General features: G+C 38.5%; 1 protein-coding gene and 1 long non-coding RNA gene across 21 annotated transcripts in view; one reads left to right on the forward strand and one right to left on the reverse strand.

The window, feature by feature from the left end:
- PTPRD (protein tyrosine phosphatase receptor type D) overlaps positions 1-27,048 on the reverse strand; it is a 928,191-nt gene that overhangs the window by 348,768 nt on the left and 552,375 nt on the right. The window lies entirely within an intron of this gene.
- LOC128850522 (uncharacterized) overlaps positions 3,276-27,048 on the forward strand; it is a 68,667-nt gene continuing 44,894 nt past the window's right edge. For both annotated transcript variants that reach the window (XR_008447946.1, XR_008447945.1), the window contains exon 1: positions 3,276-3,372. This is a non-coding gene — a long non-coding RNA (uncharacterized LOC128850522). The remainder of the gene's footprint in view (positions 3,373-27,048) is intronic.

Below are 27,048 nucleotides of genomic sequence, written 5' to 3' on the forward strand. Positions count from 1 at the left end.
GTGTATGCATCTCTTATGTCTCATTTATTAGTAGTGAATGAATAACTGGCAACTCTGCTTTTGACATTAGGCACCTGTGTAAAAAATATCTGGTGAAAGAAAGAGCATATGCCATGCACTGGTATTTGCTGTAGTAGAGCAGTTTATACAGGCCTCTAGTGGCTTAGCACACACAGCAGCAGATGAAGGGGGATTCCTACTCTTCAGCTTCTATAGTTTTGGTCCCTGCATTATTCAAACGTGTGAACAAAGGGTAATCTTAAAAACGGAAGGTTAATCACTAACTAGACTTCAATCACCAGTTATTCCATTCTTTCACACACTTTCAAGTCTGCTCTCGCAAACGCTCTCTAACATTAAGCACGGATTTACTGTCACCCATTGAGTTCACTGACAGTGCTGGTGTTTGAGTTACATAACCATCACAGCACAACACAATTCATATTATTCTTTAGTGTTCATTTTAAAAGTAGTATGACTGATGGGTCTAAAAGCAGGTGCTAAGACCCATTTGTGAAATCTAAAAATACCGAGATACCGTTTTCCTTTCCATACACCATTCCTGACAGCTTGCACACACAAACCATAATGAATTTCTTAGTGCCTTCTTAGAGTAGAAGTCTTCCACTTAGGCAAAGCTTTCAGCGGATACAGAAAAGCTATACATCATTTCTACATTGAGAAATCTAAATATACTCCACCATATTACCACAAGTGACAAAACTAAAATTGGAAAGCTACTCCTGTAAAAAGTCTCTTATTAAACCCTTCTTCCTCTCTATGTAACACTCAGTGCTTTGAAAATCCCATGCCACTACATTTACAGCTTTTATCAATTTTGACTGGGCAAAATTTGACAGCTGAATTTATTAAACTGACCAGTTTGTCAATTTTACATATAAAGAAAGCAGTCATAGCAGATCTCATGAGATGGAATTTAAAGAACCTAACAAAAAAATACCATCTAAAGTAAGATACAAGTATACATGATTGTATTTAGAAGAAGAATCTTTTTTTTTTTTTAGTTCAGAGTTGCTCCATTCTGTAAGAATTGTAGAGGTTTTGTGTGCTCCCAGCCCATGAGAAAATTATGTCATTTACTATACACTTTTACAGCAAGAAAATACAGCATTGACCATTACAACATCACAAGCCACTAGCAGATATTAGAGGAAGGAAATGTGGCACATACACATTTTTCCATATCTGCATGGAAATTCCCAATAAATGTCCTGATATAACAGAAGTTGCTTGTGTCTGAACAAAAGGCATGTTGGAAGGGATCTCTGAAAGGCTGAGAAAACATTTGTAACTTCCAACATTCATTCTAAGTTTAAAGAATACAGGCTTCATGAAAAATACTCATGTCTGCAAATAGGAAACTCCAAAGCAAATCAGCATCTCCAGACTCATCTCCAACCCAACGCTGTCTCAGGCAACATGGGAAGGGATACACAAGACCTGAATTATCCTGTGCAAATAAAACGACCCTTCTTTGTATATCGAATCTGAAAATATGGACATGGTAAGCACGGTAAAGAAGCTGCCATCCTTCCACGAGGCAGTTAACTGTACAAAGACCAAGAAAAAGAACAAAATACGCATGACAGCAGCCTGGACAAGTAACAAGGAGAAGCAGGCATTCAAGACCCACACACAGAAGGACGCGTGGTAATCGCTTAAAAAGGAAATTATAATATAGTTCTGTCGAGAAGGGAGGGGATAAGAAAACAGGGAAAATAGAGGAATCGGTGGAAGAAAACAACTGTTTTATTTGCCAGGCGGGGAGAGCCCGGTTGCAGCTGTGAGGAGTGACTGCTCGCACAGGCAGACGGCGCAGAGGGAGCTGCTAAGTTTGCTAACAAATTCAAAAGCCCCTTTGTAAGCGCTCGGAAAAACTGAGTTCCCAGCCCGATGTGCTTCCTTTCAAGTGGTTTCAGAGAGTAAACAAAGAAATTAAACGTCTAACCTGTGAAAAGCTTCGCATCTCCGTGCCTCCGCCGAGAGAGAGGAGGGGGAGGAGGAGGGGGAGGAGGAGAAGGAAGATAAGGAGGAGGAGGAGGAGGAGGGAGCCCCGCTCGGGCCGGGGCGCTCACTCCACAGCCCCGCTCCAGCGGGAGGCGCCTCGCCTCTCACCCCCGATACCTTCCCCCTTCTCCCCACTCGTCAGAAGGAGGAACAACAAAATAGTATTAATGAATCGATGGCCAAAGCGAACAGCCAGCGCGTAACTGTAGCCCCCCCACCCCCGCGCCGGCATCCAGCGGAGACGTCGCCTCCGATCCATCACTTGCCCTGCCCCATCCCCCGTCCCCATCGCAGGCCTGGCTGCCAGGCTGGGAGGAGAGGGACACGGGCTGGCGGCGGCCCGGGGGGAGCCCCGGGGCACCCGGAGGGAGAGAGTTGTGTGCGAGGCACATGTGTGCTGGGCTGCACGCACAAAACACACACACACACACACACACATCTCGGTGCGCGCACAAACGAAAGAGGCGGTGAAGACGGAGCGGCGGGAGGGGGCAAGGAAAAAATGGGTCACGAGCGAGGCAGTTACCTGTTCATACTGCTCCCTCGGTCCCAGCAGCAGCCGCCGCCGCCGCTGCCGCCTCCTCCTCGCGCTGCTCCCGCGCGTCCCCGGGGCGGCCGGTTCGATCCCAGCCCCGCAGCCGCTCCGAGCGGAGGCTCCGGGCGCCGCAGCCCGGCGCGGGTGCGCGTCGCTCACAGCCCAGCGCCACGGAGCGGGAGACACTCAGCCACAGTCCGAAAATCCAGCATCCAGAAGAGCCGGGTCCCCGCCTGCCTCCTGCTGCCAGCGCCTCCTCCCCGCTCTGCTCCCAGCGGCTCCGCTCTTCTTTTCTTCTTCTTCTTCTTCTCCTTCCTGCGGCGGCGGCTGCTGCTGCTCCCGGGCGCGCTCTGTTCCCGAGCTGCTGCTCCGTTTCCCCTCCTCCTTCTCCTCCTCCTCCTCCCTCTCTCTCTCCTTCTTCCTTCGCCTTCGCTCTTTTTTTTTTTCCTTTCTTCTTTCTCCTTTTCTTCCTTCGTCTCTTTTAGCCGATTCTTTTGCTACAGATAGCAGCGAGGTCTCCCACGGGGGGGGCTCCCCCAAACTCTCCCGCTCCCCACCTCCAGGAAAAAAAGTGCGGTGCAGACAAAAGCGAACGAAGAGGGCACGGGGCGGGCGGAGAAACGGGAAAAAAAAATCCCTAAAACCGTCCACGAGAGCAGAAACGCGAGGAAAACCCTGCCCCCCTCCACACACACACACACACACACACACACTACACACCCCGCCTTGCTTCTCCGGGGGAGAACGAGGACGCCGCGGGTGCACCGATGGAGCCGGCACTGTCTCGTTTCGTGGGTTTGTTATTGCGGGTTTGTTTGCCTTTATTCTTTTTGTTTTGGTTGGTTGGTTATTTATTTATTTATTTATTTATTTTTAATCCTCTTATGCTGTGTGGATCACAGGATCTGTACGGCCCCGAGAGTTAGGGAAAGCTTGTTGCCGAGGTCTGTGATGGGGATGGAGGGGATGGAGAGGACGGAGGGGAGCGGCGAAACCCGCGCAGCGCCTGCTCCTGCGGGACCGCGGGGACACCCGCACCGCGCGGGGGTTACGTCACACCGGGCACACTCACACACACACAGTCACACACTCACACACTTTCACACTTACACACAAACATACGCAGTCACATACAGTCACACACACACACAGTCTCACGCACGCTTCACACACAGGCACTCACACCCACTCACACAAACTCACACGCAGTCACACACAAACTCACACACACAGAGTCACTCACACAAACTCACACGCACTCACACCATCACATACACACCTCCCCACTCACACAAACTCAAACTCACATTCACACAAACTCACACGCAGTCACACTCACACATTCACATCCACTCACACAAACTCACACTCACACACAGTCACTCACACAAACTCACACGCACTCACACAGTCACACACATCCCCCACTCACACAAACTCAAACCCACTCACACAAACTCACACTCCCTCACACATTCACAGGCACACCACACACACACAAACACACCCCAAACCACTCCCCCAAAATACTGAACTTTTCATCCCTCTTTTCATCCGGCTCCTTAAATGAGCAGGAGAGGCGGGGGTCATCAGGTCTGACAATCCAAGGCATGTTTTAAAGGAATATTCACTTATTCGTGCTTGTATATGGCCCTAATTTTCTTCCTGAAAATGGTCAGGTTTTGTGCTGAGCATCACCACATGTTGCGTGGTGTTAGCAGTGGGGCTAAAAAAAAATTCCCTCCTTTTCTTACCCTGTCCTGTCTAATCGTCTGCAAAGAAGGAACAACACATAGGACACAGATGAAAACAATAGGATTTAGGTGAAAAGTGCTTAGGGAAAACTCACTGATGGCTTCTCATGATCTTCTGAAGCCTGGATCATATGCCCTACGTGCCACACAGTTCCTCCTGTGTAAAATGAGAGTGTTAGGATAAACACAACGAACACCACTCAGTCATTGTGGTGACGGGAGCCCATTAAGATCGATGCAATGTAAGTCGGCTTACTGGCTTCCGCAGGTGTGAAGCTGTTGGTGTGGTATTGGCCAGACTGCTGCTTTCCTAGTCCTGAGATCAGTGCTGACTTGCTGATATCTGATCAAGCTGTGTATCCACTGATTCTGAAACCGGTCATGGTGGTCTGTGCAAAGTTTATTACAGATCGCTGCTATTTTTGTGCAGAGGTGAGGGATTTGGGTTTTTTCTATCATATATTTTGTCATGCCCTGGAAGGCAGTGCTGCCAGCATGAAGGCTGACAGAGTGAAGATAAAACTTTGTTCTTCCCAAGTGCTATATATTTCTCTCTCCTTTTGGTGCTGCCAGTTACACCATGAAAAATGCGCCCCCAAATAATCTTACACTTAAAGGAGCACTAGTCCTTTTCAAGTAGTATATTTCAAAATACTGAGTGACTTTGTAAAAAATTTATTTTGCATGAAAAGGTAAATATATGAATGTAGCATGGATGACTACTTTTTAATGTGTCAAAAACAACTGTTCAGTAAAAGACTAGCTTTTCAACAAGCAACTGTGGCTTCAAAGTAAAATAACAAAAATCAAAAGCTGAGCAAAACGCTATTTTATCTTTATCATAATAAATGCTGCTAAAGGAAGCAAGAATTAAAATCTCACCTTTGCCCCCTTGACTCAAATGACTGCAAGGCTGTATTTGCTTTGAAATGGCAAAACTAAATAGGTATTTCAGGGTTTAATGCTATGTCCCAGCAGTTTTTATCAGTATACTTAGCTGTTTTACTGCTCTTCATGCTGTGATCCTTGTGTGACATTGAAGAATTGAGCAATAAACCCATGCATTTTATATTTTTCATGTGGTATCACAATGTGGATGTGAGTTTGGGGACTACATTTAGCTTTCCATTATCTTAGAGTCATAAGCAGGTTGTGCAGCTCTTCCTTCTGTTCAGTCAGCTTCACAGCATGCATTAGGAATAAATGCGTATCTTTCTGTAGTAGCATTAAACCCAGATCTCGTGAATATTATTTATAAGATTTCCAGGTTTTGTAGTGGTGCTAAAGCAAAAAAAAAAAAAAAAAAAAAAGCAGCAGCATTAAAACACTGACTGTATTCCTACTGTTGCTCTTGTGCATATCATCATTTGTTGTCAGTGGTATGAAAGTAGCATGAATGCATCTTTGTGGCTTGGTAATACACATTTAAGATTCCTTCCCTGTTAAAAGGAGGTGGCTCATCAAGAAGTATAATTTGTCTGTTGCAAACTACTCATTAAAGTGGATTTTTCTTCTGCAAAATACATAAAAAACTCAAACATGGAGTTCTATACCACTGTTCTAATTTTGCCAAGATTGCACTACTCTAAGGCTAGTACAGCGCTGAATTGGAAAAACATTTACACATTTTATATAACTTTTCAATGTTTCCTGTAAAACACTTTCTAGGATTGTAATTAAATCAGATTTTCATGTATGTATTAATTTTGTTAAGGTGGAAAGAAGAAGGGTCTCTTCTGTCATTTGGGATCAAGTGTCATGCACTCCCTCAGAGTTTTGTAAAAACAAGCATCGTTCCCTTGTCATTCAAAGTTAACTGTTTAAATCCTGTCCTTCTTGATTATGCAGCCGCTTTCAGTGACCTCATTGAGGCTACGTATAAGCAGTGCAAGTTGGATGTGAAGCACAGGATGTGATTGCAGGTTTAAAACTCAAAATTCATAGCAAAGGAGGAAGAGTAAGCGGTCAACTTTCCTTCTGTTCATCTGACTACCTACCTGTGACCACACTCAGAGTGACTTCTGCTATAGGTCTTCAAGCCATATGCCTTCATGTCTCAGTCTCATGAATTTAATATATTAAATAGTCCTCTAATAATAGCATGCAGTATTATTTTCCTCTCGGCTGTTCTGCCTTGGATTGTTGCTTGCATCCGTGCTAAATGGCATCCGACTAAGCTCTTTAGCACAGTAGGACATTCCATTAACAACTGGAACCAGTGGACGTTTGGTTGCTACACAGCAGGTTAGGGAATGGGAGGGAGAATAGGGGTGCAGAGGGAAATCAGAAAGGTTACTCTCTAGTTGGCTATCTCCCCCTATTTTTGTTGTTGTTGCATACATAACAATAGCTATATTTTACAGTTATTTATGATTAATATATGATAGTCTGTCAGCGGAAATCTAACAGAAGATTTGTCAGAAAACTGCATTAATGCATATATTCGGCATTGGCTTGCAAAATGATTATGAGAAACATTCCTGAGTTGCTGTACTGGTATTTGTAAATTCTCATTTATAAGCCAAAGTCACTGTGAGCTCCTGTTATTAAACATAATAAAAAATTATTAGGCAAGTAAACTCACGTTGTCTATATGCAAAAATGTGTTCAGATAACACAGTTTGAGTGTGTTATCTTTTCAATACTGATTTAGTGCCTCAGCAGACTTTCTCAGTACTTTTATCTAAGTGATGAAACTTAGGTAGTTAGAGCCAGAACTATGAAGAAGAAATTGATTTTAAGTGTCATTTTTTGTGATCATTTTGCCACATGCAATATTTTTTTCCCTCTGTCTTAAAGAATGAGCCTTTATACACTCACTTGATCCACCTGGCATTCCAAAGAACTCGTGTATGTGCCAGCACATTTTAAATCTGTTTCAGAGAAGTATGCAGGTCTCACATCCTGCATGTCTCAAGCCCTGTTCTGGTTTCTCTGCTGTGGAAGTAGAGATTTGGTAGATGAAGGAGACAAGAAGGCTGATCCACACACTCGTCCCAGGCCATTCATTGCGCTGTCAGTCACACAGCATGCTCTGCCACAGACCCACAGCTGATGGAAAAAAGAATGGTGGAATCAGGTGGTGCAGCACATGAATACAAAGAAAATTTGAGTCCGTAGTTCCTCCTTCTTGGGGAACAACTTCTTGCACTAGCTTTTGTACTTTTTTTTAAAAATAGAGCAAAAGGCCTCGAAAACAAATAATTAATCAGACAGTGTATGAAAATCTGCAGGGACTCGGAGATGATGAAGCAGGATCAGCTTTATCAGAGCGCACTAGAGTGTGTGCCACAAACTGAAAATAAACAGCAGCATATGTAGGGAAAGCTGTAAATAAGATTTGTAGATAGAGAAGGCAGCTTTGTCTTTTGCTTCTAGGGTATTTGGAGTATCTCAGATGTGGTAAGAACTCCGCTAGTGATTTGGAAAGAATATACTTAGACTACAGAACACAATCTGGTGGTGTTTTTCTTTAAAAAATCATGCATATGCATATAATGTATGTATACACACAGGTGCAGGACGTCTGTGTCAAGTTTTGCTTTCAGTTTGAATACAGTACAGTGAGTGAGTGTTATTCTATGTTTTCTTCTGGTTTCAAAATATAGCCTTCATGTGAAGAAGGTATCCCGAGATTTTAATGACAGCAACAAAAAGCTAAGACTAGAATTTACAGGAATATTTTCCAATATCAGAAGAGTAAAATGGGATACAATAAAGGAAACGCAATAGCTAAGCTTGCTATTTCACACTTTTTACAGTGATCAAATAGAAACAGATACCTTGCATTACTTAGTGTGTGATTATTGCTTGCTCAGTATGCACTAGGGATGCTAAAGGCACCACTTCGCACTCATAGATCAGGGAGCACGGTCTGTATAACACTACTTGAAGTAAATCCTGACAGCAAGTAACTGAATTAACACATTTTAAAACTCAGGAACCAAAGGGAGATACTTATGCCCAAACTGATTCACAGAACTGGAAGATTTTGTTCGTCTTTTGTTTGAACACTGACTTTAGTTTCCTAAGGAAACACTGCTCTTTAGCTTACATAGCTTCTTTTATATAAAAGTTTTTGAAAACACTGTGTGGAAAACAGAGGATCTCACAAACTAACAACAACTGATCCAAGTGAAGCTTCATAAATCTGAATGTTTGTTGCCTTCTGCCAAACCTCAAGGAGGTTCAGATCACATGGTTGTATACGGCAGTGTTGTACTGTCTGGGGACTGAGCAAGGAGTAGAGGGACGAGAAGAAGGAGTCTTATTTTATTTCCTAAACTTAAATCTTTATCTTCTTGAATATAGGACTGTTATGGAATAAGTTGCTCAGTCATCTAAAGGAGGGAGTGTTTCTCCATTCCTCTCATGTTGCCTCCTTTCTTCCAGTAAATCAAGAAACAGAGACAAGCACTGGCAGGCAGTCTTCTAGCAAAGGTGCTGCATTATGAAACCTTTCAAGAAAGAATAGGGAAGGGGAAAGAAAAATATAAAAGAAAGAAGTTCTTCTGAGCATCTGTCTCCTGAAAGTTACCTACAGTTGGTATTTTAAAGTCATTATTGTCACGGGTCTATAAATATTTCAACAACAGTATTAATAAATACCTACAGTACCAAAAAAGGATGCCAAGTTTATACCTCCTCTGTTGAATCTGTTCAATTTGTACAGATACAATTAAAGTCACTTCTCCCCTCAATACAGTTCCCATTAACTTCAGAAAAAGTATTTCCTAATTAAAAATATAGAAAAGCGGCTGTGACTTGGGTCAGCAATGTATGTCTAGGAAGAGTTTCAGCTCAGCTTTTAGTGGGCACATTTACACATTACAAAAATGGTGTCATATTTGATAATTATGTTCAAATCAAGGACTTTACTGAAAATCAAATTATTCTCTAAATATGGTTGCTTCAGAGGCATCTGTAAGTTTATTCGTTGGTCAATCTAGATAAAATCTCCTGGAGTCTTTAGTACAGAGTGCTATTAATGCAACATTTTTGTGAGCATTCTGTTCACCTTATTTTCAATTTAAAATATAAAATATTGCAAATTCCAAGAATTCTGACATCAGAAGCAGCATTTCTGCAGTATGACCTTGACTGACCTGTGTAAAGAAATCACTGAATTTCACTGCCACAGAAAAAATATTTTACTTACAACCACTCTGTTTATATTACTTTTCCATTGTTTCAGTTTATGTTTCCTTCCATGCCATCCATTAATCACTGAGTAGAAGCCCTCTGAATATTTACTCTGTTACAGAATGTAGTATATAAGCTTTGCGCTATAACATCCTTTTAAGGAAGACTCTGTATTTTGGGTAGAACAAGAGGTGTTAAAACCACATTATCCAAACAAATCTGCTCACCATGCAACATTCTCTAATCATTTTCATTCTCAGCAGTTCAATTAACAGATATTAGGACCGCAATAAAAATCTATATTTTAGCCAAAGAAGTTATTCATGAAAAAGGAATGGAAAGATTAAATCTGTTGTATTGAATCTGGATTATTAGCAAGCTTGGGTGCCAAATCCTTTGGTTTTGAATGTTGAAAAGCACTTTTCCATGTTAAACTAACCCTGTTAGGGAAATCACATATTAGTCACAGTTTTCCAACCAGACAATTTCTTTTTTCAACAGGGCTAAAAAAACTTTCCAAGGTCTGTTTTAAAAATGGCAATCCATTTGTTATTAACTTCAGCAGACATGTAAATTTAGTTCTATGACCTCTAAATAATTTTTTTCTGGTTTTATATAGGCTCAAGCTAGCAGAAACATGAACTGGTGAAAATCAAATCCATAACCTAAGAATCTGCTGGTATTTTCTCATTTGGTTCCTTTACTGAGAAGGCACAATGAACACAATAGGGACAATAAATTTCAACTCCAGTGTTTATGGAGTGATAGCAATATGATTGGTGGGTTTTGTCTCAAGTAGATTCTGTATATTCAGGATATAATTATGATTTAAAGAAAATAGAAGACAAATATATAGAGACTGTTCCTTCTCCAGACTTATTTTCACTTCCCTTGTCTTTATGTGGCTCTGTGAACTCGTTTGGTTTATTCAAATTGATTTCTTTCCTCTCAGTGAAGCTACCAGTCTCTTTTCACTTTTACAGCCACCCATATCTAGTGTCTTTCAAGAAGCATCTACTTTTTACACATTCTAATGCCTCTTTTTTCTCTGTCAGGTGACAAATTCCAGCTTCTCTGTTGTATTCCAAGACTCCGGGTTACCTTTTTATTTCATCTTTTATTCATTTCCTCTTTTCTAGATTTACCTCATTCTCTTTTCTGCCAAACACCTCTGTCATCAGCCTTACTGTCTCCCAAGTCCTTCCACATTCCATTCCAGAAGTACACTTTTGATTATATACGCAGTATGGGAAAGGGAAAGGAGATAATATTACCTAAGCTGCATTTTTTTTTTGAGATCCCAGACAGGTCAGCATAATCTTGCTCAACACAGTGAGAAAGAGAAAGAGACTTTAGCAAAATACCATATGACCTTATACATGTCTTACTGCATACATTACCTACTTTTCCACAGGACACCCTTCAGAAGCTGGAGGCACTGAGACAGAAAGCAGTCTGTCCCATGGGATATTTCTTCTTCGTATGGCACTCAGTACCTAAATGCTTGGTTGGCTGTGTGATGTTTCACATCTCCTTGCCTAGATACAATTCATTTTGGTACTGCAAGGCATAAGACTGGTCTCAGAAGGAGATAACATATAGCTAATATTTGAAAGCTGGGTTTTTTTTAGATTTTGAGGGGATGGAGCAGCAAAGGAAATAAAATGGTAAGTCACAGTCTTATCTGTTTCTGAGTGAAAAATAGGCCTTCAGGAACAGTAGGCAGAAGGCATAAGCTGTCCCATCAAGAACAGCAATGGTCTTGGGGTCAGAAAGAGGTTAATTCAAAAGTCACTGGTATGATTGACCCCTCTTTTCACATAATGAAGGAGTTAGAAATCCCAAGATTTACATGATTCACTACAAATAACATGCCAAATCTCAGGGCGTTTGTAACAGTTTACTCCTGCAGACCCTCTAGTGAGCAGCAGCTGGATTTGTGGACTCAGATTAGCAGACTATTTGAAAAGTGCAGTATGAAAGAATGCTGTAGTATTTTTTCCTTTGCATGTGGACTCCAAAAGTGGCAAAACGCACTGATGATGGTGGTGATGGAGGTGTCTTCCTGTACTTACGCTCTCAGCACATTCAACAATATACTGAGTATATTGATTTGAAACAATAAAGCATGCTACCAAGATATAAACCATTATCTCATTCCATCACACAAATTGTCTTTCACTCCTCACACATGTTTACAGAGCCCGTTTTCTAAAGAGGCTTATAGGAAAGGAGATCACAAACCAGAGGTGTGGTGAAGTACTTTCAGTTGGGATATTTTCTGTGCCACATAGCAGGTTTATAAAAACAAAGAGGGAGTGGACTTGTACTTGTTTTTTGGACACAGGAAAGTGCTAGATTTATGAATACTGTTTTGTGTATGGTTTCACTAAGAAGCAATCAGCGAGAGAGGAAGGGTATTTCAGTTACAGGAAAAATAAAGCTGCAACTTAAAGGTTTTTTTGATTCAGCAAGCATTGTTATTTTACTTTATAACTTTTCAAACAGCAGACAGGAAAAACAGCCAGAGTGTTATTGTGTGTTTGGAACAACATTTGTGAAATGAAAAAAAAATGAAAGGAAAAAATGTTTGTAGACATTTCTACCAGTTCAATGCTTTCAAATGTCAGAGGTTCTACTGGCTCATCAACCCCATGTCAGTTCCTAGGGCATGTAAACACCACTGCAGTTGGTCCTTTGTTCAATGCTACCAGGGTGCTGTCCATCATAGCCTAACAAATATTTTGGCCTCTTTATTCTGGTGTTACTAAGCAGAAAAAAAGACAGACATGCCTTCAGCAGTAGGAGATGCGTCTCATCTTCCTACTCTGCTAGATCTGTGTGATGTGAAGACCATGAATATAACAAACTGTAACTAGTGAGATATATTGAGAAACAATGATTTTATTTTAAATAAGAAGAAAGCAAAAGGAAAAACACTGAGCATCAAAGGAAGTTTCAAACATGTTTTTGCATTTACTAGGATCGTGAGACACAGTAAGCCATTGAACAAGTAAACTTGTGCATGGCACTGCTTAGTATTTTTCAGGACTGTTTCCTGAAGCATAATTATTGGTCATGTGAGGATCGCCTACATTTCTTGTTTCTATCCTGGTTTTGCTTTGGATTAAAACAGACTTTTATCTGTGCTCACTTTACCTAATGATTCAGGTTGGTCTATGCTAGTGATCTGTGCTTTTCATTATTTACTGTTCTTCCAATGTGCAGAAGCAGCTTCCAGTTAAATCTGCTTCAAAAGGATATGGAAGAAAGAAAGCTTCCACCAATATAGAGAAATGGTTTCCCAGAGCTGATATATACTTCTTTTCATACTGAGTTGTTTTGAGCTTGTCCAGCAGTACAGACATTGAAAGTTAGCTAGTGCTATCAGCAGTGGTGATAATCGTAGTTCTACGCTTTAAAAAGCGCAAGGACTTGAAGTCATTTCTGGTCCTTTAGTAACGGAAGTACAGGAAGAAAGTATCTTGTGTCTTGTGAGTATCAGAATGGTCTCTTCGGAGACGTTTTGAAAAGCTATACATCACAACCTGGGTACTTAGTACAGTATTTCATGCTATTATCCAAAACTAAAGAAAAAAAGAAGTAAAAAACTCAAAGAAGGCTTAATGGAGGTAATTTTTTTTTCACCCACTTGTATCCTAAGATCCTATTCTTATGCATAGATAGTGAAAATTTAGTCTTTAAATATGTGGCCGAGCATGCACTTTTGTACCCATCTCTGCAATTTTTGTATTACATGTGTAATAGATTACCTATACAGTAAGTATCAAATAGGTTCTATAGGAAAAATCTCATGCCAGTGCCAATATATGGCATAATTCTGAGCATACGTAGCATTCATGCTACACTAAATAAGGTGAGACTTCTATTCAAGGGGAGGCATTTGGATAAGCGTTTTCAGGAGCAGAGACATAAAAAAAAAAAAAAAGTAGTTACATTTCCCTGTAAAGTCTGAATTAATTTGCTGAAATTTTTAAAAGGTATCTAAAATACTGTCATCAATTGGAAAACATGTAAAGAAACACAGCAAGATGATATTCAGAGTTCACTCTTAAATCCTTTGCAGTTTCCATCTCCTTGTTATTTACACAGGATCCACTCCCTTTTCCTCTATATAGATTGCTTTCTTCTAGGTATGAAGCAGCAGGGTGATTAAACTCTCCTTACAAACCCCCAGTGGAAATCTAAGTGCTCTGAGAAATTCATGGGGGGCTGGCTAGTCAACATAACTGGAACTGCATTCAATATGTAACAAAATTCCTATGTATTTTAAGGAGAGCGAAAAGGTTAATTTTTTTAAGGGAACACCTCTAAATGGGGAACGGGTTTTGCATTTGCAAATCCTATTTTTAATCTCCCTTTTTAGGGAATGCTCAGGGATACAGATAACACTGTAATATATTCTCAAGAATTTGGAGTTTTGTAGGTTGTACTCATTAAAGGTTTCATCATTTGCTATTGGCAGAGCACACAGGTATGAAGCATTCATAATCATTCTAAGTTATCTATGGTATGGTACCTATTTAAATGTGGGAAACTCACTTGCAAAAATGACTTGGTACATTGTGTGCTGCTTATTGATTGGAAACAAAGTTACAGAAAATGGCCAAGGATAAATAATTGTTCTTTTCCAGAGGTTAACACCAGATCAAAACAGGTTTTTTAATACCATCGTGACACAATCCAGTTCAAAACTATGTTTCTGAAGATATTTTTTTCTGTATATATATAAAAGCTGTTTGTAATTACCATAGTCAAAAGAAAAATGGATAGTGGAAGTTTTGTCTCTGATTCAGATATCTGAGCATCGTTAACATAGGTAAATTCAATTGCAATATAGGCAGTTCATTAGAGTATCTTTAGAAACTTATAATCTCCAGCCGAAAAGGTGCTCCAGGACTCCTTGTTTTCATATTTCGCTAAAACATTTGAAAAAAACCAGAACTGTTAGACTAATCCCTTATGAAAATTGATTTGTGACCACAGTAAATTATCCTGTGTATTTTACAAATCAATTCATCTATTTTTAATAACTGCTGAGATAGTTATGAAAACTATTTTTGATGAGGGCGACGAGCAGAGTTAAGTGCATTGTTTTACACTTAAATACATTAACTATGAATCACAATTGTTAGATCATATTACGTATATGAAATGTGATAATATTGTATGATAATATATACTTTTATATACTTTATAGTATAACCACTATATAAACTTGAAAATTAAATTGCTTATTTAAAACTTAACTGTGAAGACATACATGAGCAAAATTGTTGAATCATTACATTATAAGATTACAGAAGAAAACATCATAAGATGCCACATAAGGAAGTAATAAAAGGTATCTTCAGTAGTTAATGTTGTCTGTCTAGTCTAACCAGTCCTCTAAGCAGCACTTGAACTGGAGCAAGGTGGAATACCTGAATACCACAAACTCACCTTAGCTCTCTTGTTTACCTCTAATATCTCTAAACCAGGCAAAATGGTTAACTATGAACAAAAAAAACCCTATTTTCATTAAAGGGAAGATTATGACTGTTTTCAAACAAACTTCTTTGAAAATCACAGCATAAAATCTCCTGTGTTTTCAGAATTTAGAATAGAAGTTACTTTTGCTTTTGTGTTATAAACTATATTAGTTATGAGGTAATATGTGTGCAGTAAGGATGTGGAAGGCACCTTTAATTAAAAGGAGGTCTCTGGTCCTCACAGCTGAACAATTTCTTCAGTGATAAAAAGTCCGTATTGCAGAGTAATCTATGATTTAGGCTGACTTTTTAGGTGAGACCTTTGTGAGAGCTAAGAGTAATATTTACAGTGATTATTCAGAGTTACTAGTGCAAAATGCTTTAGAAATGAAACACAGATCAGGAATTTCTACAGAATCAGTCCTCCTTACACAATCTCATTTTTCCTGCCTACCTGTGGAAATCAGTAAACATCTGTTTGTTCAGCTTTCTCTGTTATAATGTGATGATATAGTACAATGTGCCATTAAATTCCAATTAATGCTTTTAATGCTGTTAGTCCTATTAAGCAAAATCTTAAATACTGTTTCAGTTAAGGTTGTGTGTAAATGTCCAAAGTAGTACTACTACTAACTAGTCTAGGCAATGGCATTTTGTGATATCATGCATTTTGCTATTAGTTGACATAGATCTACTATAAGTAATTGATAAATGTGGAAAAAACCCACGTAATGTTGTTTGTGTAATAATTAATCTAGCTGAATTGTGTCAGATGTTTTCATGTTTTGTCAAAGTTTTTAGATGTAGAGATGGTTTTCAGTTCTCAGAAATTTAAGGGCACCCAGAAATTTGAGTGGAAGTTCTCCTTTGATCCAGAGTTTTCTAGGGGACATTATAACCTAGGTAACTCTACTTGAGCAATAGATGACCCTGCTTGAGTGGGGAAGAGTGGACAAGGTCACCTCCAGAAGTACCTACTAACCTCAACCATTATTACAGAGTAATTCTGTGATAACCAAGTTTCCTGAAGGTAGTTCATCAGCAGTGAGTCAACGTTCCTATTTAAGCACTACAGGCTGCTGTGTGATAGGAGAAAAAAAGTAATTTGGATTTTGACCATGTTTTCTTTTTATGTCTTTATGCACCTTTTATGGTCAGTTTTTCTAAATACAAGAAGAAAATCTACCTGCAAGCCATACATTTGAAGTCAACACCGAACAATCTCATTAATAAATTCTGAAACAAATAAATTATGGAAATTCTAAATACTTCTGCAACCCAGTCTGAAGTGTTACAAACCCAATATTCTCTGAACTAACACGTTCTGTTGTTATCTCTTAACAGTAGTGTATCGATAGGTAGTCAGTTTGCAAGTAAGTACAGAGAGGCACTTCTTTTGATGTTACTTGGGGGGGGGGGCGGGACTTGTTTACCCTACCTACTTACTGCTAAGTTAGGATTTATTCTGTAAAGAAAACTCCTACTGTCGATAGTGGCCTTCTAGCTACAGGGCAGCACCTCTTCAACATCAACCATTTCTGCAAACATGAAATGTGAAAATGCTTAGAAGACGTATTTTATATCCTAAAGAACTACTTAAGGAAGAACTACTGTCCTCATGTCTTTACCAACACCACTCAGTTGCTAAATGATGTCCCTATGTAAAATTGCTTTTCTAAAGTCTATTCTAGGTAAAATCAGAAAAGTATCAGTTTTTTCTTTGTCAGATCCTGCAAAACTGCTATATGGAAGAGTAAAGGTATGGTGCACCATGATGACTGTACTTCTTTAGTGTCTGTCTGGATGACTTTTCTCCAGTGGTGTCTTGTGCTTGCAGAAAGCATTGATGCTTTCTGGTAGCAGAGAGCTACTGAGGGGAGAAGACAGCTGACAGAATAAAAGTTGATGACAAAAGTCTAAACTCTGCCATTAACTGTTTATTCACTTCAGAAGTTGGTGCAAGTGACACTTGCAGGGTAATTTTTAGTTCAGCTCTTCTTGAACAAGGAATTCAATTTTGTGCAATTCTGTCATTTCAAAATGTGTAATTAACACAAAGTCATCTCAAAATTATGTGCCTCAATAAGAAGCTTGATTTTTTTTTCCTTAATTGTAGGTAAGGGAAACAATTTGTTTGCTTGTAATTGTCAAACCATAACTTTATGATAGAAAAATCCTATGCGAATGTCTGTGTAAAGAACAGTTGGGGGCGAGAAGCTGGCAATATTCAGATCATGTCTGGGTAATCAAAGAAAACAAGGATGAAAAGAAATCCTGAAGTATGAGAAAAGGTCATAATCCTGGGTCATAGTTCTTAGGACTAAGGAAGAAAACTATCTCAATAGTGTAAGCATTCTATCCTTCACAGGCTTGGACAGAAGCCAGAATTACTTAGGCTTTCTATTCTTCTGCTGCCAACAAGTCTCTTGGAAATACAGGAATAAATATGTGTATGCATCTATTGTTGATCATTCTGGAGCATGACAACTTACTGTTGTCATTTACTACGTTTGTTCAAGGAATGGAGATCTGTGTAATGGACCTAATTAGATACACCAGTTATATTGAGAAAGTATGTTGACCACTATGATTTCCAATCACAAATTTGATTACAGGAGATGTAGTTTGGATTAAACAATTCATAAATGTGCCTTTCTGGGTTTTTTTTTTCCTCACCACTGGACTACTGTTGTTCTAGATATTGTTTAGTGAAATTCCTTTATGTGCATGTGCAGTTGTCAATATCACTACCTGGAGGGCAGTGAGATGCCAGAGCACATCCAAAGGAGGGCGAGGAAGCCAGTGAAAGGTGTAGAATACAAGTCTTATGAGAAGCAGTTGAGGGAACTTGGGTTGTTCAGTCTGGAGAACAGGAAGCTGAGGGGAGACCTTGTCATTATAGACAGCTACCTGAAAAGAGGTTGTATTGAGGCTGAGGTTGGTTTCTTCTCCTAGGCAGCAAGGAATAGGATGAGAGGAAATGGCTTCACATTGCACCAGGAAGGTTTAATTTGGTTATTAGGGAAAATTTATTTACTAAAAGGATTATCAGGCACTGGAACAGGCTGCCCAGGGAAGTGGTTGAGTCACCATCCTTGGAGGTATTAAAAGAAATGTAGATATGGTGCTTAGGGACATGGTTTAGTCGGTGGCTTGGCAGTGTTAGGTTAATGGTTGGACTTAGTGGTCTTTTCTAACCTAAATGATTCCGTGATTCTGTAATTCTTCTGGCAAGCAGCAGCAACTGCGATTTGGGTCATTGGTATCAAGAATTATCTTTCAAGCTGAAATAAGTAGTGGTAACAAGCAAAGACTAGAACAATCGGTTTAAGAACATCCAGTTTTCTCTGTAATACTTGCAGACTGGCAGAACTGAATTAGAAAAAAAGAGACAGGTTGATGTGGAAAACCAAGGTCAGAATGTATTTTCTTGAACAGTTCAGTAGCCTATGGACAGAAAGTATCTTGCAATTTTTTGTGCTGTTAGGTATGTTATAAGTAATCAGTGTGCCAAGGGAGATGACTTCCAGTTCTTGTATAATTTTTACAGTTAAAAGATATTCCTACAAAGTAAAATGAGATGTGATTCTTGCGTGTGTTATCTTCATCCTAATAGTATAACAGCAATGAAGTCACAGCTGTATGGTCAGAACACTTGATAGCAACAAGGTTCTGTGCCTTGAAAACAGCTCTGGTGGTAAATGGAAGTAACCAGGTAGGCACTTTTAATACAGAGTAATAGAAAGTCTGTGTTAAAAGAGCTCATTGAGAAAACGGAAGAGCCAAAATGAGTCAGCAGTAAAATTTATGACCATAGCAATATTAAAAATAAGTAAATTTTACAATGGTTTAAATGTAAACTGAGATTAATGAAATGGTAATGCAAACAAATGGGAAGAATGTGCAAAAGTCAAAAAGCAAATCATAAGTAAGAAAAGTCAGTTTCTTCATTTTGAGAAAAGCTGTTCATCTGCGTCCACCGATTTGCCAAAGTTAGCATTGTTTAAGATACACAGGATTTTTTTTTCCTCCCAGTTTTTCTCTTATTCAACTGTTTGGAAATTCATAGCAATATTTTAAACCAATCTTGTATCATAATACCTAGTGTATAAACTTTTTGTTTACTTTGCAGTCATCACTTCCTATCACACATAGCTGTATCTATATAATTTGCATTTTTCTTGAATAAATGTTCTGTATACTTCAGTAGCTTTTTTATTTACCAGTTTTAAAAGTTCTAAATTGCAATTATAAATGATCATAAAATAAAGTGATATAAAGTTCTTCTGCAGTATGTTTCTTAGGTCTAAGTCAGTCTTTCCTTTCTGTGTTTAAAGTCCTAGCAAGACTCTGCACTCACTCAGAGTTTATATTTCTTCATAAAACCAGCCACAGTCAATAGAGGCACTAAGAAGTTGAGATCTTAAAACCAGCATGGTCCACCACCTGTTCAGTAAGATTTGGCATAGCTTTGGGTTTAGAAAGCTTGCTTTTCTGTGATTTTTGTGCCATAAAGCAAATGAAAAGTTCTGACTACGTTACATGATTCATGTGAACAGTAGGACTTAGAGCCTTACAGAACAGTGAGGAAGTGACCCAGCAATTTCCCTCTCCAGTACAATAGTTGGCAATACAGTAACTCAGAAAAGAGAAAAAAACAACTAACCAAAAAAAAAAAAACCCACCCTACCCCATCAAGCCACTACAAATGAAAAACGGCTGTATTAACTAGACACACTTTAAAAAGTGTCCCATGATTTCTAACTTCTTGTGATATTTTCTGAGAAAACCTCATGTGCCATTGACAGAAACTGTGCCCGTATATCTGCAGGGACTTTATGTTTCAGATAAAGTGCTACTTCCACCTGTGTAAATAGCAGTAAAATTAATTTCAGAACCGAAAGGTCATGTCCAATTTGTCATCTATGTTCTGTAGACTCATGACATATGCCCAAGGTAAGCCTGAAAATAGAGAAAAAATAGTGAGGTAGAGAACAGTGAGTTTCTAAAAATACAGCAAAATTGGACTTCCTAAGTCAGAGTATATTTCTGTTTGTCAGATCTGTTCAAGTATCACTTGGCTCTGTTCAGTTTCAAAGTGGAACAGTTTTTCTTTCTGGTGGGAGGAAATTTTTTCTTTGACGTGAAACCTTCATGAGCCTAGGCTAACAAAAATGCTCTTTTCTTATTCCTCCATATTGTCATTTGATAATTTCTTTGTCCAAGGACAGAACATCTCTGGCACTCTACTTTTCTACCATCTACTTGTTCCTTGGCTGTTACATGCTGGAGAGGCAATTCCAGTAATACCCAAAGGAAAATTACATGTTTGGATCATCCTAATCACTTCAGTAAATATGTATGAATGTATGTGTATTTTGTTTTTTGTATGTATATTTATATTTTGCAAATATATTTTATATATGTTTATATCTCCCATGTATAAGTGTGTATGCATGTGTACATGATATATGGTCTCATCAGAATTCCATGACAAATCATTACATTCACAAGATGATACATTTTTAAAATAATCTCTGAACAACTTTGGAAATAAGACATATTGACATTAATTTCAGCTGACAACTATGTAGTCAACTGATGAGTTACATGCAGATGTAGTTTGCAATATTTTCAAACTCCCAATGTGTTTGCAATTATATTGATTGTGTTAATGAGAAATACAAGATGAGATGATCTATGCTTTAGAATATTTTTAGGTCCCTCTTAATCGGATGGTGTCTATAAGCAGTGACTTTCATTGCTTCCTATGGATACTTCTAACAATCATTCCACAAGGGGAATGTGAGGCACGGGAATATAGTTTGCTAAGTGCAGTTAGTAACATAAAAGAATAAATGAAAAAGAAGTTAAAGCCTCTTTGTTTTACCAAACTAGTTAAATAATTTTAATAAGATTCTTACTGCTGTGGCAAACACAACATAAATGTGTAAGACCCTCCAGCATTTGAGAAATCAGTTCTGTAAAACCAGAGTAAAAATGAAATCATAGTTGTAACCATTGAGCAGCCATCCAGAAGCAAAATGTTAGCAGACTTAACCACTCTATTTTACTAGCTATTTTCTTTTGGAGAAGTGAGTTTTGCAGATTAAGTTTTCCTAATATAAGAGTTGAGTAGAACACCTACCCACATCCCGCAAAACAAACAACATTAGCAAAAACCCCATGGAACAATGTGTCTTCTGTTCTGGTATTTCTAAGGATCAATGAGTACACACGTGATAGAGCCAAAATATATAAAAATGACCTAGCTGTCTCTTGCTACATTTATTAGGTTCAACTTGTTCTTGCCAGAGAGTCACAATAGTCTGAATTTCAGTCTTACACTTGTTGATGAATCAGAAAGCTTTTTAGGTAAACAAGTCTCTGTATAAAAGAATACTTAAAAAAGATGAAGTGTCTTGTTAGGATGAGAGAGTCTGGATTTGACTCCTTATTTTACTATATAAATGTGCATACTGGCAAAACAGCTCAGTAGCTTAAATTTTGGGGATGCAGGGCTACTAAAAAAAAGCAAAAAGGAACTTTAACACAATAAGGAAAAGAAATAAGTGAAAGTGCCCAAATATTGTATAGGAAAAAGTGCTTTGAAAACAAAGTGCTTACCAGTGTTCTTTTTAATTGCCGGAAGACACATCTGCATCATACTAAAATAATTTGATTAGTTTCTAAATATAATCCGTTATATAGTAACAAGTCTTGACAAATAATTTCCAAAATCTACTGGATACAATACACTGAAGCACTTCTAACAGAGTCTTGTTAATTCTGTGTATTGGCATTCATGTGATAGCTGGTTAATATTTGCTGCCCCCTGTAGTTTACTCTGACATAGTTTCTATAAATTCATCTGAGGTAACTTTAAAATGCAGAAACTCAAAATATAAATCAACTATACTGATATTTTCTCCAGAGTATCCTTTTGTTATTTCTGTCTTCCTGTCTGAACTGTTGTTGTGCTGTGAATCGGGATAATTCTCAGAGAGGTTTTTGTTTAAATGTTATTTGATAGGTTAAAATGAACAGATATTTTAAAGTACCTGGATCATATTTTAGATGCAGCTCTTCTAAAATAAATATAGTTTCCTTTAAAGAGGTAAACCACACAAATATTTAATAAACTATGTAAGTAGTTACAGTGGGTAAGTATGAATGTACTTCTTATGGTTCCTTGAAGTCTATTTTTGTGTAAGATGATGAAAAGTGGTAGTTTAGAGGTTTAGCAAACATCTGAGATGCTTGTTAAGCTTAAAATGGTTCCATCACTAACTATTGAGATATCACACTGTGACACAGATAATAACCAGACAGCATAGTTATCAACATCTTCCTAGTGTTGAAAGACAGGGGATTAAAACAGCTTAGCAATAGGTTACATGAGAAAAGATTACCTCTGAGAGGTATCGTTCACAGAGGTTTTTTTAACCCGGTAATGCTAGAACCAGATCATGATGATCAGTTTCCCGAAGGCATTGTGACTTTCTGGAGGTGTTACATGGCAACTAAACAAGGGACATATGTACTTATTTTTTGTTTAGTTTAGAAGAAGAAAACTCTGAATTCTTGAAACTAGAACCTGAAGAGGTTTACAGCACATTGTTCTGTTGACTGCAGAATAGTAGGTCTTGTAAAACAAGCATTTATATTTAGTAGTCACTAAGAAAGTCAACAAGTTCAAAAACTACATTTAATGAGTTCAAACTCAAAACCTTCCAGCCAGCCAATATGAATTTGTCTCATTCACAAGTGAAAAGTAATGAAGTTAAAAGGCGAAGTGGGAGGAAGTAAGGAAAAAAGGGCCAAAGGTGTCAGCCTTTGCCACAGATCAGGACACAATGGCAAATCTAGTATAGCTCAGGGAAATCCTAGTACAGATAGAATTACCTTGAAGGTGTACCTGACCTTCAACAAAGATGGTCATGCCATGCTTAAGGCAAAATAAGCAGGTGAGGAATGACCTAGGCAATTTAAAACTGGTCTGTGCTCACAGAGCTCATCAGTCCCAAGTGCTAGGCCTGAACAGCTCCAAAAGAGAGGAAAGCATGGGGAGTTTTTTGCTTTAATGGATGAAGGCACAAACTTACATGTCAGCATTTGGTTTACACAGGTGTACACTTGTTAGCATATATACCTAAGGTAGAAATTTGTCCTCAAAAACAAATTAAGCAAACAAAGTAGAAGGCAGGAAGAGACAATGTAAAGCAGTAAAAGGGGAAAATACATTTAAAAGTCTGTATTTCAAACTGAATTTCAAGAATTTAAAGGTTAGCACAAATGGTAGTGAAACATGCTCCCTTAACTTCCTCTGCGTGCTTGCTTGAAACTGCTGTTGCCAGTTTATTGTTCAATATGTCCATGACATGCTGAAAAATGGTTGCAAAAGCAAAGTTTAGTTATACACTGGAAAAGGCTTACAAAGTTAAGGATGACACTTACTTAAAATAGCAGAACTGTTAGCAAGTCATATTACTTATGCATAACAGTGTTATCAACTCGTAAACCTGAACTTCAGAAAAAGGTTATTTTGATAATTTGTTCTCACTATGGTGTAACAGAGTATACAGAGTTTCTCTCCCCCAGTCCTGTCTTAGTGAAGAGACGCATTTTGGAAAAGCATCCAATCTGTATTTTAAAACAATCCTGTATGAGGAATCTACAATATTACTAGAAATGTCATTTTAGCGTCTTAGTAGCCTTGCTGCTTAAAATAGGTGTGTTACTACTCATCTCAAATTGTCTTTTTGGTGGCATTCCAATACCAGAATTTGACACCTGTCACTATAAAACTTCTGCACTTGCATAGAGTCATAGAATCCTTGAATCATTGGGTTGGAAAAGACTTCAGAGATCATCAACTCCAACCGTACCTGTCTACTGCTAAATCATATCCCCGAGCACCTCATCTACCTGCCTTCTAAACGTCTCCAGGAATGATGACTCAAAAATCTCCTGGGGCAGCCTGTTCCAGTGCTTGATAACTCTTTCTGTGAACAAATTTTTCCTAACATCTAATCTAAACCTCCCCTAATGCAGCATCATGCCATTCCCTCTTGTCCTATCACCTATCACTTGGGAGAAGAGACCAACACCCACCTCTTTGCAAACTCCTTTCAGGTAGTTGTAGAGAGCAATATGGTCTCCTCTCAGTCTCCTCCAGGCTAAACAACCGCAGTTCCCTCAGCCACTCCTCATAAGACTTGTTCTCCAGCCCCTTCACTGGTTTCATTGCTCTTCTCTGGACACGCTCCAGGACCTCAATGTCCTTGTAGCGAGGGTCCCAAAACTGAACACGGTATTCGAGGTGCAGTCTCACCAGTGCTGAGTACAGAGGCGGAATCACTTCCCTGGTCCTGCTGGACACACCATTTCTGATACTTCTTCCAGAATCTGTATATTTTCCTCTTTTTCCTGATTTCCATCCAGAGCTCTTTACTCAGCCAGGACGATTTGCTTCCCCACCAGCTCATTCTCCAGCACATGAAGACTGCTTGCTCTTGTGCCAACAGGAATACCTTCTTAAGGAGCATCCAACCCTCATGAGCTCCTTTGCCCTTAGGGACTGTCTCCCATTGAATTTGATCGAGCAGCCTTCTGAACAGACCAAAGTCTACCCTCTGGAAGTCCAAGGTGTTCATTTTACTGACCCCCCCCACCTTGCTTCTCCTAGAACTGAGGATTCTATCATTTTGTGATCGCTATGCCCCAGGCATCCTTCAACTGCCACACCTCCCGCAAGTCCTCTCTTAACAAACAGAAGGTCCAGCGGGGCACCTTTTCTAGTGACTCACTCACCAGTTGTGTTAGGAAGTTGTCTTCCACACATTCTAGAAAACAGGCACCCCAGAAACTTCATAGACTGTTTCCTCCCTACTGTATCATACTTCCAGCAGACATCTGGTAAGAACTGCACAGAAATCAGTTTCTAGTTTCCTCTGTTCAAACTACAGAAATTGAGTTCTTTAATCCCTGACAGTAAAACAAGCTTCCCCAATTCTTGATATTTTTCTAGGGACTATACTAAAAATATCATGCCAGTTCACATTGTGCATACGATATTTCATAAAAGATTTTGTTTCCAGAATTCTGCATGTATTGTCTTTTACGATATTCCTCTACTATAACCCATTCTTTTCTCAAAGCCGTGTGGTGAGTTACAGAAGTGTCAGTGAATTCTAAATTAAGTTTTTATGTTAGAAACCATTATCATGTGTCAAAGTAGCTTTCTTAGTATTACATGATGCCACCTATTTAGGGCTGTTATCCTGCTTTCCTAGAAACAATGCTAAGTGCTCCACCGGAGTACTGGTAGTGTCTGTTTTAGTAGTGCAAAATTATATTTTTACAAATTTTCTTTGAAAGCTGTTAAGATGCTTAGGACATAAAAAACCCACTCTCTGCAGAATTTGATAAGAATGGACTTCATTTGGCTTAGATGGGGGCAAAAGAGGGGCTTTAGGTTAAAAGAATTAATTTTTAACATAATGTTTCCAAGATGTTTAAAATGAAAAAGATATAGGCATTTGGAAGTTCTCTGAGAGTCATTCAGAACCTGAGAGATTAACGGTCAAAAACCAGAGGAGGCAGAAAAATAGTACCATTTTCCTGATAATATACATCACATTCCTCATGGTGAAATTTGCTGCACAATTGTATAATAATTGTTTGCAATGATAGGAACAATGCTTTCGTAACCCACAAAAATTACAGACATCATAATCATATTTAATCATTCACAGAAAAAATATTTTTAACTATGCATTTTACTTTTGTGTAGTACAATACTACAACTCAGAAAATGAGCTGACTGCCCCTCAACTTAAATAACAACAAACAGAAAATTAAATATATGAATACACATAGATTAGCATTTTTTCCCTATTTGGTAGTCTATCCTAGTTATTTCTTTAGAGTTCCCTGGGAAACTAGGCTTAGATTCCCCTTACCTGTCATGCAAAAGGCAGCCACGATCCAGTCAGTTACTCTCACGTTTCACTAACTAAAAGATTTTTGGTGAGAGGAACAGATCATCTTTCCCCATCAAAGTACTTCTCTGCTATGGCACATAATTTACTTGTCATGAAAAACTTCTTTATTGTGAAGAATTTTTTATTATGAATACTAAATTCATGTTTATAAATGTATAACAAGGTCCTTGTATTTAGTAGTGCTTAGGTGTTAAAGAGCGATAGGTGAGTAAATGAAACTGAAAAACAGAAGACTAGAATCAAGTGAAACTTCCAAACATTTATGCAATATTAAAAAATTACCTGAAAACACATTTGAATTAATTTTCACCTAAAAAAAAAAATCACATTGTTCCAAACATATTTAAGAAGTGGATGCTTATTTTCAATAATGGGATGAAGGCCTAAGTCTTCTTCTGTTTTCTTTCAAAATAGCTGTACTGCCAAACTGCAATATGACTTACTTCTTCAGCGAGCTATGAGTTTCACAGTACTTGACAAAGGGAGGAAGTGTAACTTGGCAGCAGTAGATAAATAGTTTTCAGTTGGTTTTTTTTATGTTTTACAACATTCATCTTCAAGGGGAGAGAATATTATAATGCAAGAAAGGAATGAGACAATAAATAAGTTGCTCAAGAAGAGTCACATCACAGAAATACTAAGGAACAAATGATGATTAGCTCCTAAGGGCTTATTTATAAGTGTAGTGTCTGTTAATTTTTGCTATGGAAAGACAGTCACTGTCTTGAGGTATTATTTTTTGCATGGTAGGTTTTGTTCCCTGGCTAAGTGTGTTTTTAGTTAAGAGGAAAAGCCAAATATAGAAAATAAATGTCAGAAAATACAATTTTGCATTTAGAAAATTTCATATTTGATGAATAATTTATATAAATAAACTCCCTAGCCCTAATAAATGATAGTGTAGAGACCATTTCGTGAGATTCAATGCTAACAATACTGAGAAAATATCTAGTTTTCTTTGACAGTATTGGCCACTTTGTCTGTAATATTCTTCTAGATCACAGATCAGCAGTTCTGACAGCAGTTCTCTGATACAGGTTTGGAAACACGAGTGACACTGAGCAGTTGTGATTTTCAGTATAGAGTTGATG

This window comes from Cuculus canorus, chromosome Z (assembly GCF_017976375.1).
Source record: "Cuculus canorus isolate bCucCan1 chromosome Z, bCucCan1.pri, whole genome shotgun sequence".
Classification (NCBI taxonomy): Eukaryota; Metazoa; Chordata; class Aves; order Cuculiformes; family Cuculidae; genus Cuculus; species Cuculus canorus.